The sequence below is a fragment of the Prionailurus viverrinus genome, chromosome F2 (assembly GCF_022837055.1).
Source record: "Prionailurus viverrinus isolate Anna chromosome F2, UM_Priviv_1.0, whole genome shotgun sequence".
Lineage (NCBI taxonomy): Eukaryota > Metazoa > Chordata > Mammalia > Carnivora > Felidae > Prionailurus > Prionailurus viverrinus.
The window spans coordinates 4,825,534-4,841,318 of NC_062578.1; positions in this window are offsets into that span (position 1 = coordinate 4,825,534).

Below are 15,785 nucleotides of genomic sequence, written 5' to 3' on the forward strand. Positions count from 1 at the left end.
AGGCTCCTCAGTCCTGTTTTGACTAGGCCTTGCCCTTGAGCTCTGTCCTTGGCCTATTTAGTTCAGTTTTAAACAAGAACCTTGCTGGGTCAGTTTAGTGAAAATCCCCACCCTTGATATCTGATCACGTTCATCCCCAACCTTTGTTAGCCTGTCTTCAGCAAAAGTCCCCTCAAGTTAGTTTAGCCAGAATCCCCCTACCCTTGATGGTTCCTCTTAGTAATTTTCCATCCACTGACCTCTACCCTGCTCCTTGGCTATAAATCTCCACTTGTCCCTGTAACAGTTCAATCTCTTGTTTAGCTCAATCTCTCGCAGCCCATCTTTAGTGACAGCTTGTCTTTAACAAGTATCATGAAATTTATTTTTCTTTAACGATGTGTAAGTCCAGGGGCACCTGGGTGGCTGAGTCGGTTAAGTGTTTTTGTGATCTCACAGACCGTGGGTTCAAACCCTGTGTCAGGCTCTGTGCTGACAGCTCACAGCCTGGAACCTGCTTCAGATTCTGTGTCTCCCTCACTGCCCCTTCCCCGCTTGCACTATGCCTCTCTCTCTCTCTCAAAGGTAAATAAACATTAAAAAAAAAAATTAACAGTGTCGGAGCACCTGGGTGGCTCAGTCGGTTAAGCGTCCGACTTCAGCTCAGGTCACGATCTCGCGGTCCGTGAGTTCGAGCCCCGCGTCGGGCTCTGGGCTGACGGCTCAGAGCCTGGAGCCTGCTTCCGATTCTGTGTCTCCCTCTCTCTCTGCCCCTCCCCCGTTCATGCTCTGTCTCTCTCTGTCTCAAAAATAAACGTTAAAAAAAAAAATTAAGAAAAAAATTAACAGTGTGTAAATCCATCACTTGTAAGTTCTGCTTTCCACATAAAAAATAGGAAACAGCGGGATGCTTGGGTTGCTCAGTTGGTTAAGCATCCGATTCTTGATTTCGGCTGAGGTCATGATCTCCCAGTTGTGAGATGGAGCCCCGTGCTGAGTGTGGAGCCTGCTTGGGAGTCTCTCTCTCCCTCTCTCTCTCTCTGCCCCTCCCCTGCTCACACTAGCTTGCTCGCTCTCAAAAAACAAAAACAAAAAAAAACCACACACAAAATTAGGAAACAATTCAGCTAAGATACTGCTGTAAAATAAGGATCCCTTTTCCTGTGATTCCCAGTAACATTCTTCATCTGCTTCCAAGCGCTCATGTCTTTGTTCTATTCACAGTCTATTGATGATAATTTATTCTCTAATACTGTTGTCATTTTTTCTTAACCCTGTCCTTCATTCTGAGTTCTCACTAGCAGAGCCATTAACATTCGTATTTTAACTAACAATGTATTCAAAACAATCCAGTCTTCAGGGCACCTGGATCGCCCAGTCAGTTGAGCATCCATCCACTCTTTGATTTCAGCTCAGGTTGTGGTCCCAGGGTCCCAGGGTCATGGAATCGAGCCCCGTGTTGGGTTCCAGGCTGAGCTCAGAGCCTGTTTAAGATTCTTTTCCTCTGCCTCCCTTCCCCACTCATGCGCGCGCGCGCTCTCTCTCTCTCTCTCTCTCTCTCTCTCTCTCTGTAAAATAAAATAAATAAAATAATAATAAAACAGTCTAAGCTTTTTCCCGTCATTTTCCTGAAAATTCTTCTAGCCTCTACACTTTACCCAATTTTAAAGCAACTTCCACATTCTTAGGTATTGTTTTTCCGCAGCACCCCCTCTCAGTACCAAAATCTTTATTAGTTTCCTATTAATGCTGTAAAAAATTACCACAACATTAGTGACTTAAAACAACAGAAATTTATTATCTTACAGTTCTGAAGGTCAGAATTCTGAAAATCAGGCTCCTTAGACTACAATGAAGGTTTCAGCAGGATATTCATTCCAGAAGGTTCTATGGGAGAGTCCCTTCCTTGCCTTTCTAGCTGCCAGAGACTGCCTAAATTCTTTGGCAGTAAAGCAGTTATTGTCTAAAGGTTTTCTGTATTGCTAAGCTGTCTATTTCCTCAACTTTTGACTAGATAGCAGGCGTAGGTTGTGACTGTTTTTGTTTTCTTTTGTTTTTATTTTTGGCACAATCACATTTGTGATTCTGGGTCGCCAGCTTCTCCAGTCTGGGAGAATGAGGTAAAAAGAAAACCCAGGAACTCACCACCGGTTTGTTCCTTAGGTCCTAAGGTCCCTATCCTGTTTGTCGTCTTCTCTCCAACTTTCATAGTTTTCTTATGTTTGTTTTTATATGTAACGTTCAGGGATTTTTCGTTATACTTAGAAGGAGAAGTAGGGGGGAAGAACCTTCTCTCATCTTTTAAGACAATAGTGTCTCTTTTTAGGCTCTTCAAAGGCCCTGCACATATGGCTGATGTGTCAAGTACTTGAGAATCCTTCCGGCCGAGTCTCTTCTGTGATGCCCTGTGGAGGCAGCTCCCTGTAATTGGGGTTATACTTCCTAGAATTATGTGCACCTAGAGTCATTCTTCCTTCTCTGCCAGTGCTTGTTCTGTTGATTTCTGGGATTCAGAGCTTCACGATGGTCGTAGAAACGACCATAGAGCTACTAAGACAGAAGGCTAGATGTTTCCTCAAAGTAGAGGGTTCGGTATGTACTAAGGTAGTTAGAAACCCTCAGCTTCAGAGTCATATAAGGTAAGCACTGGGGGAAGAAATAAGTTCCCCTTTGTTTTGGTGACGAAACATGTATTGCTTATTGTCATTCTAGTAATGCTTCGGGTGTTGTTTTTGGAAATTCCTTCTCAGTTATTGTGAGATACGCTGCCAGTCTTAATTTATTTTCGGTGTTATCTTGTTGCCTTTTTGTGAATCTCGTAAGTGTCGGAGAGGTTATGTTGTGGAAAGCCCATCAGCACACTATTAACAGCACTTCCAGAGGAATAGTTCTGACTGCCCATTGCATAGCTCTACCCACATGTCCTGCGGGCACATCACCTCAAGCTCAGTACATCCTAGATAAAGGCAGGCCTGGGATCCAGCATTTCTTCTTACCTCCGTCTCCTCAGAGCTTTCTTTCAGTTAACGATAACACTAGTTACTCAATTGCCCGAGCCAGAAAACTGCAGGTCACAAATTTCTCCTTGCACTTCACCTCCACATGTTTTATTTCTTGGGTCTTGTCAGTTTTCACTGGCTTTGTCTGGATTGGGCCTATCGGTCTGAGTCCCCGCAAACCCAATGGATTCCAGTCGAAGCCCCCTTCAATTTTTCTTCACTCTGCTACCAAATATCTTAAAAGGCATGTGTTGTCATATTGTTCTATTTAAAATTCTTTAACGGCTTCCTTCTCTGCAAGTATAGAAAAACAACAAACAAAATATTAATAAAAAGCAAATTCTTCGCAATCCAGCCCAGTGGTTCTCAAATCTGGATATTCCTGGAATCACCTGGATAGCTTTGAAGACTTAAAAGTTCCTGGGCCTCATGCCGGAAAATGCTGATTTAATTGGTGTGGGCTGATGTCCAGGCTTTGTTATCATTGTTGTTGTGCCTTTTTTGTTGAGGTGAAACTAACATAATATAAAATTAGTATTTTAAAAGTGACTAATTCAGAGGTAGCCACCTCTATTTACTTCTAAATTCTTTATCACCTCAAAAGAAAACCACATTCTCAATAAGCAGTTATCTCCCATCCCCCTCCTTACCCAGCCCCCCGGAAACCACCAGTCTTTGTTCTGTCTGTATATATTTAACATTTCTGGATGTTTCATCTAAATGGAATCATGCAATATGTGATCTTGTGTGTCTGAATTCTTTCGCTTAGCAAATTATCTTCAATGTTCTTCATTCTTTCCATGGCTGAATAACATTCCACTGTATGTATACATAATTGTTCATCCATTAATCCATTGGTGGACATTTGGCTGTTTCCACCTTTTGGATGTTGTGAACAGTGCTGCTATGAGTATGCATGGCAAATGGATTTTAGTACCTGCTTTTAGTCCTTTCAAAATGCATGGGAATAGAACTGCTGAGCTATATGGTAATTCTATGTTTAGCGTTTTAAGGAACTACCGAACTGTTTTCCACAGCAACTGAACCAGTTTACATTCCTGCCAGCAATGTATGAGCACTCCAATTTATCTACCCTTGCCAATACTTGTTATTTCCAGTTTGATTTTATTATAGCCACTCTAATAGATGTGAAATGGTACCTCATTTTGGTTTTGATTTGCATTTCTCTAATGACTAATGAGGTAGGGCATCTATTCGTGTGTTTGTTGGCCATTTGCATATTTCTTTAAAGAAATGTCTACATATTTTGCCTAATTTTAAAGTGGGATATTTGTTATTATTTTGTTGTTGAGTTGTAGTTCTTTATATATTCTGGATACTAGACCTTATCAGATATGTGATTTACAAATGTTTTCTCCCATTCTGTAGGTTGTATTTTCACTTTCTCGATAATAATGTCCTTAAGTGCGCAAAAGTTTTTGGTTTTCAAGAAGCTGAATCTATCTTTTTTTTTTTTTTTTTTTTTTTTTTTTTTTGTTTGTTTGTTTGTTACTCATGCTTTGGTCATATCTAAGAATCAGTCCATTGCCAAATAAAAGTCATGAAGACTTTTACCTCTCAGTTTCCTTCTAACGGTTTTATGGTTCCAGTTTTTTGAGTTAATGTTTGCCTGTGGTGTGAGGTAGGGGGTACAGCTTCATTCTTTTGCATATGGATATCCATTTGTCCCAGGCCCATTTGTTGAAAAGACTTTTTCCTGCATTGAATGGTTTTGACACCATTGTTGAAAATCAACTATCCATAGACACATAGGTTTATTTATCAACTCTCTGTTCTGTTTCATTGGTCTGTATGTCTTTCCTCATGCCAGTACACACTACTTTGATTACTGTATCTTTATAATAAGTTTTGAAATTGGGAAGTATGAGTCCTCCGGCTTTGTTTTTCTTTTCTAACATTGTTTGGCTATTCACAGCTCTTCACAATCCATATAAGTTTTGAGGAAAAGCTTTCAACCTTTGCAGAAATTTTAAAAAAACAGTGGTATTTTGATAGGGATTTTACTGAATCTGTAGATTGCCATCTTAACTATATTAAGTCTTCCAATCCATGAACATTGGATGTCTTTCCATTTATTTAGGTTTTCTTTAATTTCACTTTCATTTCAACTACTGTACTTTTCAATTCCAGAATTTCTATTTGGTTCCTTTTTATAATGTCTATATCTTTACTGCTATTCTCTGTTTGTTTATACATAATTGTCCTGACTACGCTGGATTTTTTTGCATGATTAAGGCAGTTGATTTAATGTAATTGTTTAATAAGTCCAAATCTGTATTTCCTCAGTCAGTTTCTGTTACTTCTGTGAAGGGCCATGCTTTCCTGTTTCTTTGTATGCTTCATAATTTCTTATTGAAAACTGGACATTTTGAACAGTATAATGTAGTAAAACTGGAAATCAGATTTTTCCCCTTCCTCAGCATTTGTTTTTGTTGTGTGCTGTGGGATGTTTTTGTTTAGTGACCCTTCTAAAGTATTTTTGTAAAGTGTGTGTTCTTTGTCATGTGTGGTCTCTGAAGCCTCTTTTCCTTTAGGTTGTATTCAGCTAGTATTTTGAGAGTGATTTCCTTGAACACCATGAACTAAGGGGAAAAAAGGGGAAGAACAAGAAGAAGAAGAAGGAGAAGGAGAAGAAACAAAAATGCCAAGCACACAACACACACACACACACACACACACACACACACACACACACACACTCCTCTCCCAGTCTTTGCAGTTTGGCTGTTTGCTAGTGCACTCCATCAGTATTTAGCCAGCCCATTTAGAGTATTGTCTCCATGTTCTTCCTGAGTTCACTAAGCCCAGAAATCAGCCAGAAGTGAAAGCTTAAGGCTTTCTCACTCCTTCTGTGAATATATATCCTGTCTTGGCTGTATGCATAGCCCTCTAAATTCCATAATGTACATGGAAGATTTTGCATGCCCTTCTTCCCTAAAGACACTCTCTTTCCAGCTTTCCCTTTAAGTTTTTGGCACTCTGTCATACACCTCAACTGTAATCTTTCGTCCAGGTGACTACAGGCTGCTAGTTCATTTTAGAATGATTTGAGGAATACCTACTGCCTTTCCAGCCTGAGCTCTGAGTTGAAACAAAAACAAATGCTTCCTGTCCGTCCTTCAGATAGCCTCAGACAGATTAAAACATAGAGACCCAATTCTTTGCAAATAAGTTCTGCTCTGCTCCTTCCAGAGCCAGAGACCAGAGTCCCACACTGGGAATGTGGGTGGCCTTCTTCAAGACCACCCCTGAGCTGGGGAGGGGGTGCGGCAAGGGCAAGTAAAAATGCCATGAGGCTTTTCTACCATTTTTCAGTTTTTACCTTTATTCAGCATTTAGTAATGGCTGTTTTCCAGAGCAAAGGTAGCTCTGATCGTTTCCCTTTGATTTTTTTTTTTTTTAATGCTTCTGTGGACGGATGAGTGCTTACAATTGCCTACTTCCTCATTTTCACTGACCACTTACTATTTTTTAAAGTCTTTTTTAATTACTTTTGAAAAGACGATTCTCGTGAGCAGCCTCTATGAGAACGGCCACAGCCACAGGCTTCCCCTCCATGGTCATCTATCACCACAGTCTCTCTAGTTCCGTCAGAGTGCTCATAGCTGCAGCCTGCTAGTGGATCTGTTAGATCTTTGACTTTCCATTCAAAGTGCACTACCATTTCTAACTTTTCCAGGGAGAGTCAGACCACCTCCATCACTTTCATAATTGTCTACCGGTTTGCTCCTCTAACTGAATTGTAGCTTTGAGGGCAAGCATTCTCTCTTCCTCACCTTCCATACCGCAACGTCAGACACATATTAGAGGGTCAACAAATGTTACAAGTGAACCACAAACTGTGCTTAGTAAGTCTTGCTAAAAATATGTATGTTGATTTAAAATATTTTCTGTATATTGATCTCAAGGAAAACACTGACAATCTTCTCCTCCCCGTCCTTCTTCCATCATCATTTTCTTTCTCAGGCAACACCAGCCCCAGCAAGGAGTATTCAAAGACTGTGAATAAATAATTGTGTCAGGAGAAATAGTCCTTAGCCCCCAGATCTCACCAGTTCAATGACTAAAGGTCCTACTTCATTTCAAATGCACACCTTCGCTTGGCAGTGTCCTGGGATGGATGCCTCTGATGCCCACCTGCTGCAAGCCTGGTGTAGGTTCTGTCATCTCTCTCTCTCTCTCTCTCTCTCTCTCTCTTTAAATTTTATTTAAATCCAAGTTAATATACAGTGTAATAATGGTTTCAGGAACAGAATTTAGTGATCCATCATTTACATATAAACCCCCAGGGCTCATCCCGACAAGTGCTCTCCTTACTGCCCTTTACCCCCTTAGCCCATCCTCCCACCCAGCATGCCTCCAGCAACCCAGTTTGTTCTCTGTATTTAAGTCTCTTATGGTTTGTCTCCCTTTCCATTTTTATCTAATTTCTCCTTCCCTTCCCCTGTGTTCATCTGTTTTGTTTCTTAAATTCCACATATGCATGAAATCATGTATGTATCTTTCTCTGACTGACTTCACTTAGCGTAATATACTCTGGTTCCATCCACATTGTTGCAGATGGCAAGATTTCATTCTTTTTTATCTCTGAGTGATACTCCATTGTATGTATATACACCACATCTTCTTTATCCATTCATCCATTGATGGACATTCAGGCTCTTTCATACTTTGGCTGTTGTTGATAGTGCTGCTATAAACATTGGGCATGCATCTGTCTCTTCAAATCAGCATTTTTTTGTGGATAAATACCTAGTGGTACAATTGCTGGGTCGTAGGATAGTTCTATTTTTAATTTTTTGAGGAACCTCCATACCGTTCTCCAGACTGATTGCACCAGTTTGCATTCCCACCAGCAGTGCAAAAGACATCCTCTCTCTCCACATCCTCACCAACATCTGTTGTTGCCTGAGAGGTTAACATGAGACATTCTGACAGGTGTGAGGTGGGATCTCATTGTGGTTTTGATGTGTATTTCCTTAATGATGAGTGATGTTGAGCATCTTTCCATGAGTCTGTGCGCCATCTGGATGTCTTCTTTCAAAAAGTGTCTATCCATGTCCTCTGCCCATTTCTTCACGAAAGTATTTTTTGGGTGTTGAGTTTGGTAAGTTCTTTATTAGATTTTGGATACTAACCCTTTATCTGATATGTCCTTTGCAATTATCTTCTCCCATTCCATCGGTTGCCTTTTCGTTTTGCTGATTGTCTCCTTCACTGTGCGGAAGCTGGCTTATCTTGATGAGGTCCCAGTAGTTCATTTCTGTTGTTTGTCATCTCTTGACCTTAACTGCTGCTCCTCTTGCTCCTGCAGACTAGAGATGTGCCACTTCTCCCTGTCACTGTCAGCATGGTGCAAAGTGCTGTGCTCCTCACTTTCCTACTGAGGCAGGGGTTCTGGTAGCTCACATTTCAGGTATGGAGTAGCTGTGGATTCCGACATTAACTCTAGCCCCTGCATTCAATTTCAGAAGTATTGTCTGTCTTGTCACCTCAGATTTTCGTAGAATCTAGTGCTTAAAATACTGTAAAGACTTAGTCTTATGACATTCATATCCACAGAAGCCTCTTGTGTTAAAAATGCTGTTTGTCACCGTCCTCCTGTCTCTTAGGTTCAGAGTCAGTGGTTCTGAGTTGAGCTCAGGGATTTTACTGTGTGACATGTGCCCCAGGTGATTCTGATGCTGGCTGTCCTCAGGCAGCACACTGGTCATCAGTGCCACAAAGGCTATTTATTGCGTCCTGTTGTGAGCTTCTAAGCATGAGAACAGTGTGCACTTAGAATTCACTGACAGGTCCACTGGCCCACATATTTATTTACAACGATGCCTGGAAAGTTTTTTTTTTTTTAATTTCCATATTTAAATTGTATCGAAGTGAGGTGTCTCATGGTTAATAAAAGCCGAATCTTCCTGTAGAACTTAAAGTCAACAGTCCCTTCGCCCATCCTTCCTTACCCCTGACCCACTCTTCCCATGGGACACTACTTCTAACCATTCCCTTTAAAATTTTGGTAGTGCCTATTTCCTTATTCTAAAATTATGCATGAACTGCCATTTATTGATTGATTATCATCTAATCTAGACTTCATCATCCTCTTCCAATAATGGATATGGAAATTGTTCCCTTCACTATTACTTCTCTTCTGTTTTATTCCTGTGAATTTATTGTTTCTATATCTTCTACCTTTAGAAAAACCTATGTAAGCCTGTGTTTCCTGCTCTATCCAGCATAAACAGCCTCTCAGTTTTCCACTCTGTAAAAGGATGGCATTCACTTCCCACTTTCTCTTCCCAACTTCCAATCTCTGTGAGCTCTCAAGGTCATATCATTTTTATTATTTGTAATAAAATTATAATTATAATTAAATTAGATGGGTTGTTCAACCTGGGACTTGATAAATATGGACTATAAAAAGGATTTAATGGAAGGACTACTACAGAATGAGAATTGTGTAGTTTACAGTTCAAGTATGCATAATTTTATGCAACAAATTTTGCAGAACATACATTAATGTTCTTAAATTGGTGTTTCTAAATTAGCTTTCAATATTTCTTCATTTAGAACTAGTACAAATTTCAGCAAGCTGGGTTTATCTGTTGCAGATTTTCCTTCTTGTTGTGTGAGTTCTGTTGACCCTCTTCCCAGTTTTTGCTTCATGCTGTTCTGCACCAAATGCCTGGGCTTCCTTGTAGCTGAGCCTCAAGTCGTCACTTGTCATTCTGTTGCTGCACCTCTAACTGCTCTGTATTTCAATTTCTAGTAATAAATTCCCTTTGATCTCTAAGAATACCTAATGCTTCCAAAGTAGGGTCAGTCAAATACCTGATTTTGGTTTCATATCATCCGAAAGCCTCTTCTAGATGTGGTTACATGCTTTCTTGAATCTTACTCATCACAATTCTTACAGATATATAACATAACACATGCTGTGCAGTTTACATTTTACTATCTCTCATTTGCTGTCTCTTATTTCTCGTCTGAAAAGTTGACTTCCCAGAGTTTTCCCTCTTGCCCCTTCCCCCCATTGCTGTGCTGTGTAGCCAGTGCACCTGTTTTATTTTCTTTGTAGCACTCCTCTCCATGAGAAGTTGTGCCATTTATGCATTCTCAAGTGTTGCCCTGCCCTGGGAGTGAGCTCCGTGAAGCGAAGCAGGTGCTTTGTTCTTTCTCTCCCTCGCCGACCTATCCCCTGATCTATCCTGAGAGCCAGAGCAGTGCCTCGTGCAGACTGGCTGGCTTTCTGAAGATTGCTACAAATCTTCAATGCAACAAAACCTACTCTTTGAGAACCACTGCACTACACTATGCTGTCTCTCAAGCAGGCTTTAACTCCTGTATTTTGCTTGGATTGTACTGACGGGATGAATTTATACCATGCTTTCTGTGGGTGGGAAAGGGGTAAGTGTCACCTCTAGATTGAGGTTGAGGTATAACAAAAAATATTCGTGGGGAGTCTAGGTGGCTCAGTTGGTTGAGCATCCAGCTCTTGGTATCCAGTCAGGTCGTGGTCTCGTGTCATGGGGTTGGGCTCCACACTGAGCGTGGAGCCTGCTTGGGATTCTCTGTCTCCCTCTCTCTCTCTCTCTGCCCTTCACCAGTTCATGCATGTTCTTTCCCTCTCCCTCTCCCTCCCTCTCTCTTTCTCTCTCTCTCTCTCCACCCCCCTCAAGACAAATAAACATTTTTTAAAAATATTTGCTGAGGCAGTAGCTCTCAAACTCTAATGTGCCCAAGAATCACATAGAAAACTTGTTAAAACTCTAAATTGGTTCATTCTCTTTCCAGAGATTCTGATTTAGTAGATATGAATGGGGCACATTAATTTGCATTTCTAATAAGCTCACAGGATCAAACTGTGAAAACAGTGTTCTAAGACAGATCCATATGTGCTTCCTGATTAGTGCCAATACATCTGTGTCTGCAGGAACTGAGAGATTTTGTTTTTATGTTTTGTTTTACTATTGAACTATTTAGCACTTTCACACAATTTCCTCCGAAGGGAGCATGGGGTATCGCTTTCTCTTCTGTCAAGTTATATGAAACAAGTGTACCCAGGTCAAGGGATAGTTGAGTAACAAGGTCCACCTTCTCAAATTCACGTTCACCTTTGCCTGCGAATGGAGCCCAGAGACATTCCATCTTTCTCCTGACTGAGGACAAGCACTTGCCCACCTTGGGCACAAGGCAAACTATTTGAAGTGGTCTCCATATCATCTTCTTGTTAGAGTCTTAATCTGAGTTCTAGGCATGCCTGGTGAGTTACCTCTGAGATTAAAGCCCTGTGCATTATGAGTCCTGTAGGATCTCATTCTGTAAGGATTTCTGGTTGCCTATTCTGGCCTGTGAAAACACCAGTATAAACGCAGATTGGGAGTTGACTTTGAGACCCTAATTGGGAAGGCATGAGTAGGAAGAGAAGAAATATTTCCCCATTTTGCACTTAGAATTAAATAAATATGGTGAAATAATTTCTTTTTTCACACAGCTGGGAATTTGGAGTTGAATTACTTACAGGTCTTGCAAATAACATAGGATGATAGGAACAACTTTTACTATTATCTGCTTTTTGCAGACAACTGAAAAGAGTAAGAAATGCAAAATATGCATCAAATGTCAGATTCTGAAAATAACGCTAGAGCACTTCTGCAGGAAAGGCTGTACGATTGTAGAATAAGTTTTCCTGGCCCTACCCCATTGGCCATCCCAGGCAGTGTGAAGGATGGTGAAGAAGTCTGAATGGGACTGCAGGGCCAATAGAGAGACTTCAGGGGGGAGAACTGGGGGGCTGTGGTCTCCCAGAACTCAGAGAAATAACAAAACTGCCAGAAGCCTTGCTTGCCAACAAATGGATGAGGAGTCACACTGGCTGAGCTTGAGCGTGAGCTCGGCTCCATCAGCAACGTGAGCTGTATCTCCATGACTCTGTTTCCGTGTCTGTAAAATGGAAATAATAGAGTACCCGCTTCCCAAGGTAGGTTCGAGGACTTGATGATAATGTTTGAGAAGAACAATGCCTGACACACGGCAGTGCTGTGTGTGTTAGAATAGAGCGAATTCACTCCTAAGTGCCAGGGGTGCTTTTTGTTCTGGGGGTGCAGCAGTGAACTCTGATACTTCTCAACCGTGATGTGGGGGCCATCCTTTACATATCTCTGATTTTAAGATGTTTCATCTTTAAAAACCTTTCTAGTTCCAAAATTCTATTTAAAAAGGGAAATGTTACTAAATCAAAGTACCCATCAACACAACATTGATCATTTTCCTACTGTGATAGTTAATTTTATGTGGCAACTTGACTAGGTAGGCCATTGTACCTAGATATTTTGGTCAGATACCAGTCTAGGTGTTGCTGTGAAGGTATAGTTTAGATGGGATTAACATTTAAATCAGTAGACTTGGACTAAAGTAGATTATCTTTCATCCTGTGGGCAGGCCTTATCCAATCAGTTGAAGGTCTTACAAGAAAAATGATTGAGGCCCTCTGAGAAAGAGGGAACTGTGCTCCAGACTGCCTTTGGACTTGCACTGCAATATCAATTTTCTCCTCATCTCCTGTCTGACAGCCCACCCTGCTGAGTTTGGATTAACTGGTTCCCACAATCACTTGACCAGTTCTTTAAAATAAATCTCTCTCCCTTCTGCACAGCAAAGGAAACAATCGACAAAACTAAAAGGCAACCAACAGAATGGGAAAAGATATTTGCAAATGACAAATCGGACAAAGGGCTAGTATCCAAAATCTATAAAAAGCTCACCAAACTCCACACATGAAAAACAAATAATCCAGTGAAGAAATGGGCAGAAAACATGAATAGACACTTCTCTGAAGAAGACATCCAGATGGCCAACAGGCACATGGAAAGATGCTCAACATCGCTCCTCATCAGGGAAATACAAATCAAAGCCATACTGAGATACCACCTCACATGGGTCACAGTGGCTAAAATGAACAAATCAGGAAACTATAGATGCTGGTGAGGATGTGGACAGATGGAAACCCTCTTGCACTGTTGGTAGGAATGCAAACTGCTGCAGCCACTCTGGAAAACAGTGTGGAGGTTCCTCAAAAAAATAAAAATAGACCTACGCTATGACCCAGCAGTAGTACTGCTAGGAATTTACCCAAGGGAGCCAGGAGTGCTGATGAGTAGGGGCACTTGTACCCCAGTGTTTATAGCAGCACTGTCAACAATAGCCAAAATATGGAAAGAGCCTAAATGTCCATCAACTGATGAATGGATAAAGAAATTGTGGTTTATATACACAATGGAGTACTACGTGGCAATGAGGAAGAATGAAATATGGCCCTTTGTAGCAACGTGGATGGAACTGGAGAGTGTGATGCTAAGTGAAATAAGCCATACAGAGAAAGACAGATACCATATGGTTTCACTCTGATGTGGATCCTAAGAAACTTAACAGAAGTCCATGGGGGAAGGGAAGGAAAAAAAAAAGAAAAAAAAGAGGTTAGAGTGGGAGAAAGAGCCAAAGCATAAGAGACTCTTAAAAACTGAGAACAAACTGAGGGTTGATGGGGGGTGGGAGGGTGGGGAGGGTAGGTGATGGGCATTGAAGAGGGCATCTTTTGGGATGAGCACTGGGTGTTGTATGGAAACTAATTTGACAATAAATTTCATATAATAAAAAATAAAAAATAAATAAAAACCCAAGATTTTATACAAAAAAATATATCTCTCTCCCTCTTCTGATAGATAAATATGCAGGCAGACACACAGACCTGTTTATAGATATGTTAAAGAGTGTGTGTGTGTATGTGTGTGTGTTTATAGAGAGATACATGCATATGTTTTTATTGGTTCTTTTTTTCTAGAGAATCCTAATACACCTAGAAAAATTAATTTTAGGCCCGATGCTTTATCATTTGGGGATCATAAACAATGTCACATCATTTTAAATGTAATATATATTAGCTGATACAAGAAACTCTACTGACTGCTCTTTTTTAATTGCCCGAGTCACTAAAAAAGGAGGTGAATGCATCATATAATCAACCGTTAGGAGATGTCGATTCCTTTCCACAGTCCTCCCCTTCTCTATGAAATGTGGAGATTACAGGGAGTTAAAAAGTCTGACACCCGTTTAATTTTCAGATACGCCCTTCCAGATCCACCTGGAGTGGACAGACACCACAAGTTTGGCTGCCTGAAGCTGTGTCCTCCTGAGAGGGACTTTGACGTGAGTTGTGCCCTGTTCTCCCTTTGCCAATTTGAAGTCCGGTTCTCATGCCTCGGAACAATTTAGAGAAATATTTAACACCATGATTACAGTTTACCATTGTAAACGTGAAGCGCAGCTTCTGTGGATGACCACATTGCAAAATATTGGCTCTTTTATTAAAGATTAACGTATTGCCTTAGCTGGTGTTTGCCTGTCATTGGGGCTGCAGAGGGGACTAGGAGCCTCCTTGAATGCAGCTTGGCCAGGCCATAGGGAGGAGGGGACTTCCACCTAAGTGTTTGGAGGAGCAAGGTCTCAGGCAGCGCCTGGAGTTTCAGGGGTGACCTCTCTTTCCCTTTGGTACGTCCCAAATTTATACCAGAGCTCTAAGTAGGACCCCCAGCAGAAGAATTTTTCAGTAGTCTGATTTTCCATGCCCAGGAACACTTCAAGGAAATACATTTTAGGCACCAGTTTCTCCATTTTCTACTTTCGCAAAGTTTTTTGTTGTGTTTTGTTTTTTGGTGGTGCGTTTCAAAGTTCCGAGAACTCACGACACGATGCTCTCAAGAGAGGTGACAAAAAAAAAAAAAAACGTTCATTCATAATGTGTCACGGGGATAACAATAACACCTACCTGATAGGCTTATCTAGAGGTTTGTGTAAGTCAACACTACTGGTAAAGCACTCAGAACATTGGCTAGCACATGATGAGAGCCACATAATCAATCGGCTTATTAAGTAAACCCACAGCCTACCTTGGTAAAGGCTGCCTTGCCCCTGGCGAGGAGACACTCGGCCCTCCTTTATACCATCAGTAGCACTAAATCACAACTCCGACTTCCTTAGTCCAGAGCACTGAGGGAAGAACGAGTCTGTATTGTAACAAAAATAGAACAAAGTTTCAAGCACACAGAAACTCTAGAGCAAGATGTAAAGAGCAAAGAACATCTCGTGTTTTTGTTCTCTTTCTGTTTTGAACCGTGTCTTACCAGACTGAAGGGGGTGCCACGTGTTCCTTGAGGCAGGTTATCAAGGCCAGATCTGCAGAGGTTAAGGAGACCTCTTTTCCCACGGCAGTAGAGCCCACGCTGTGGGCTTCAGGAGTACTCAAGTGTGTTGTGGCACATTCGGGAAATGGCGTTTTTGATACACATCTTAGATAATCCTGACGCGGGTGTTTTGAGAATCGCCCTTGGAGAAACACAGTTCCAGTCCATTATCAAAGTACAAATTCATAACTTTTGAGGTACGCTGGCGTTGAATAAGCTACCTGATGTTTTGCATTTTTTATAATTTTAGACGGAATGAGAATAAAGAACCTAGTAACCGTTATTCCGGATTCTCACATGCAAAATGCATGTTCTTTGAATAGCAGTTTCCTTTATTTAACATTTCTGACCTAACCTTTAATATCACGTTAGAGTCCTTAATTCTTTTTCTGTTTTGTAAACTACTAAGAAGCAGTTGAGTGGTTCAAGCAATCCAAGAGCGTGTATTCCAAAAAATAATACCATTTGGGTGTGAGCGTGGCACATATGCCACGGGTAAAGCTTTGTAAGTAGGGATTTTCTTCAATGCTTCTGCAGTGCACCACGAAGCAAG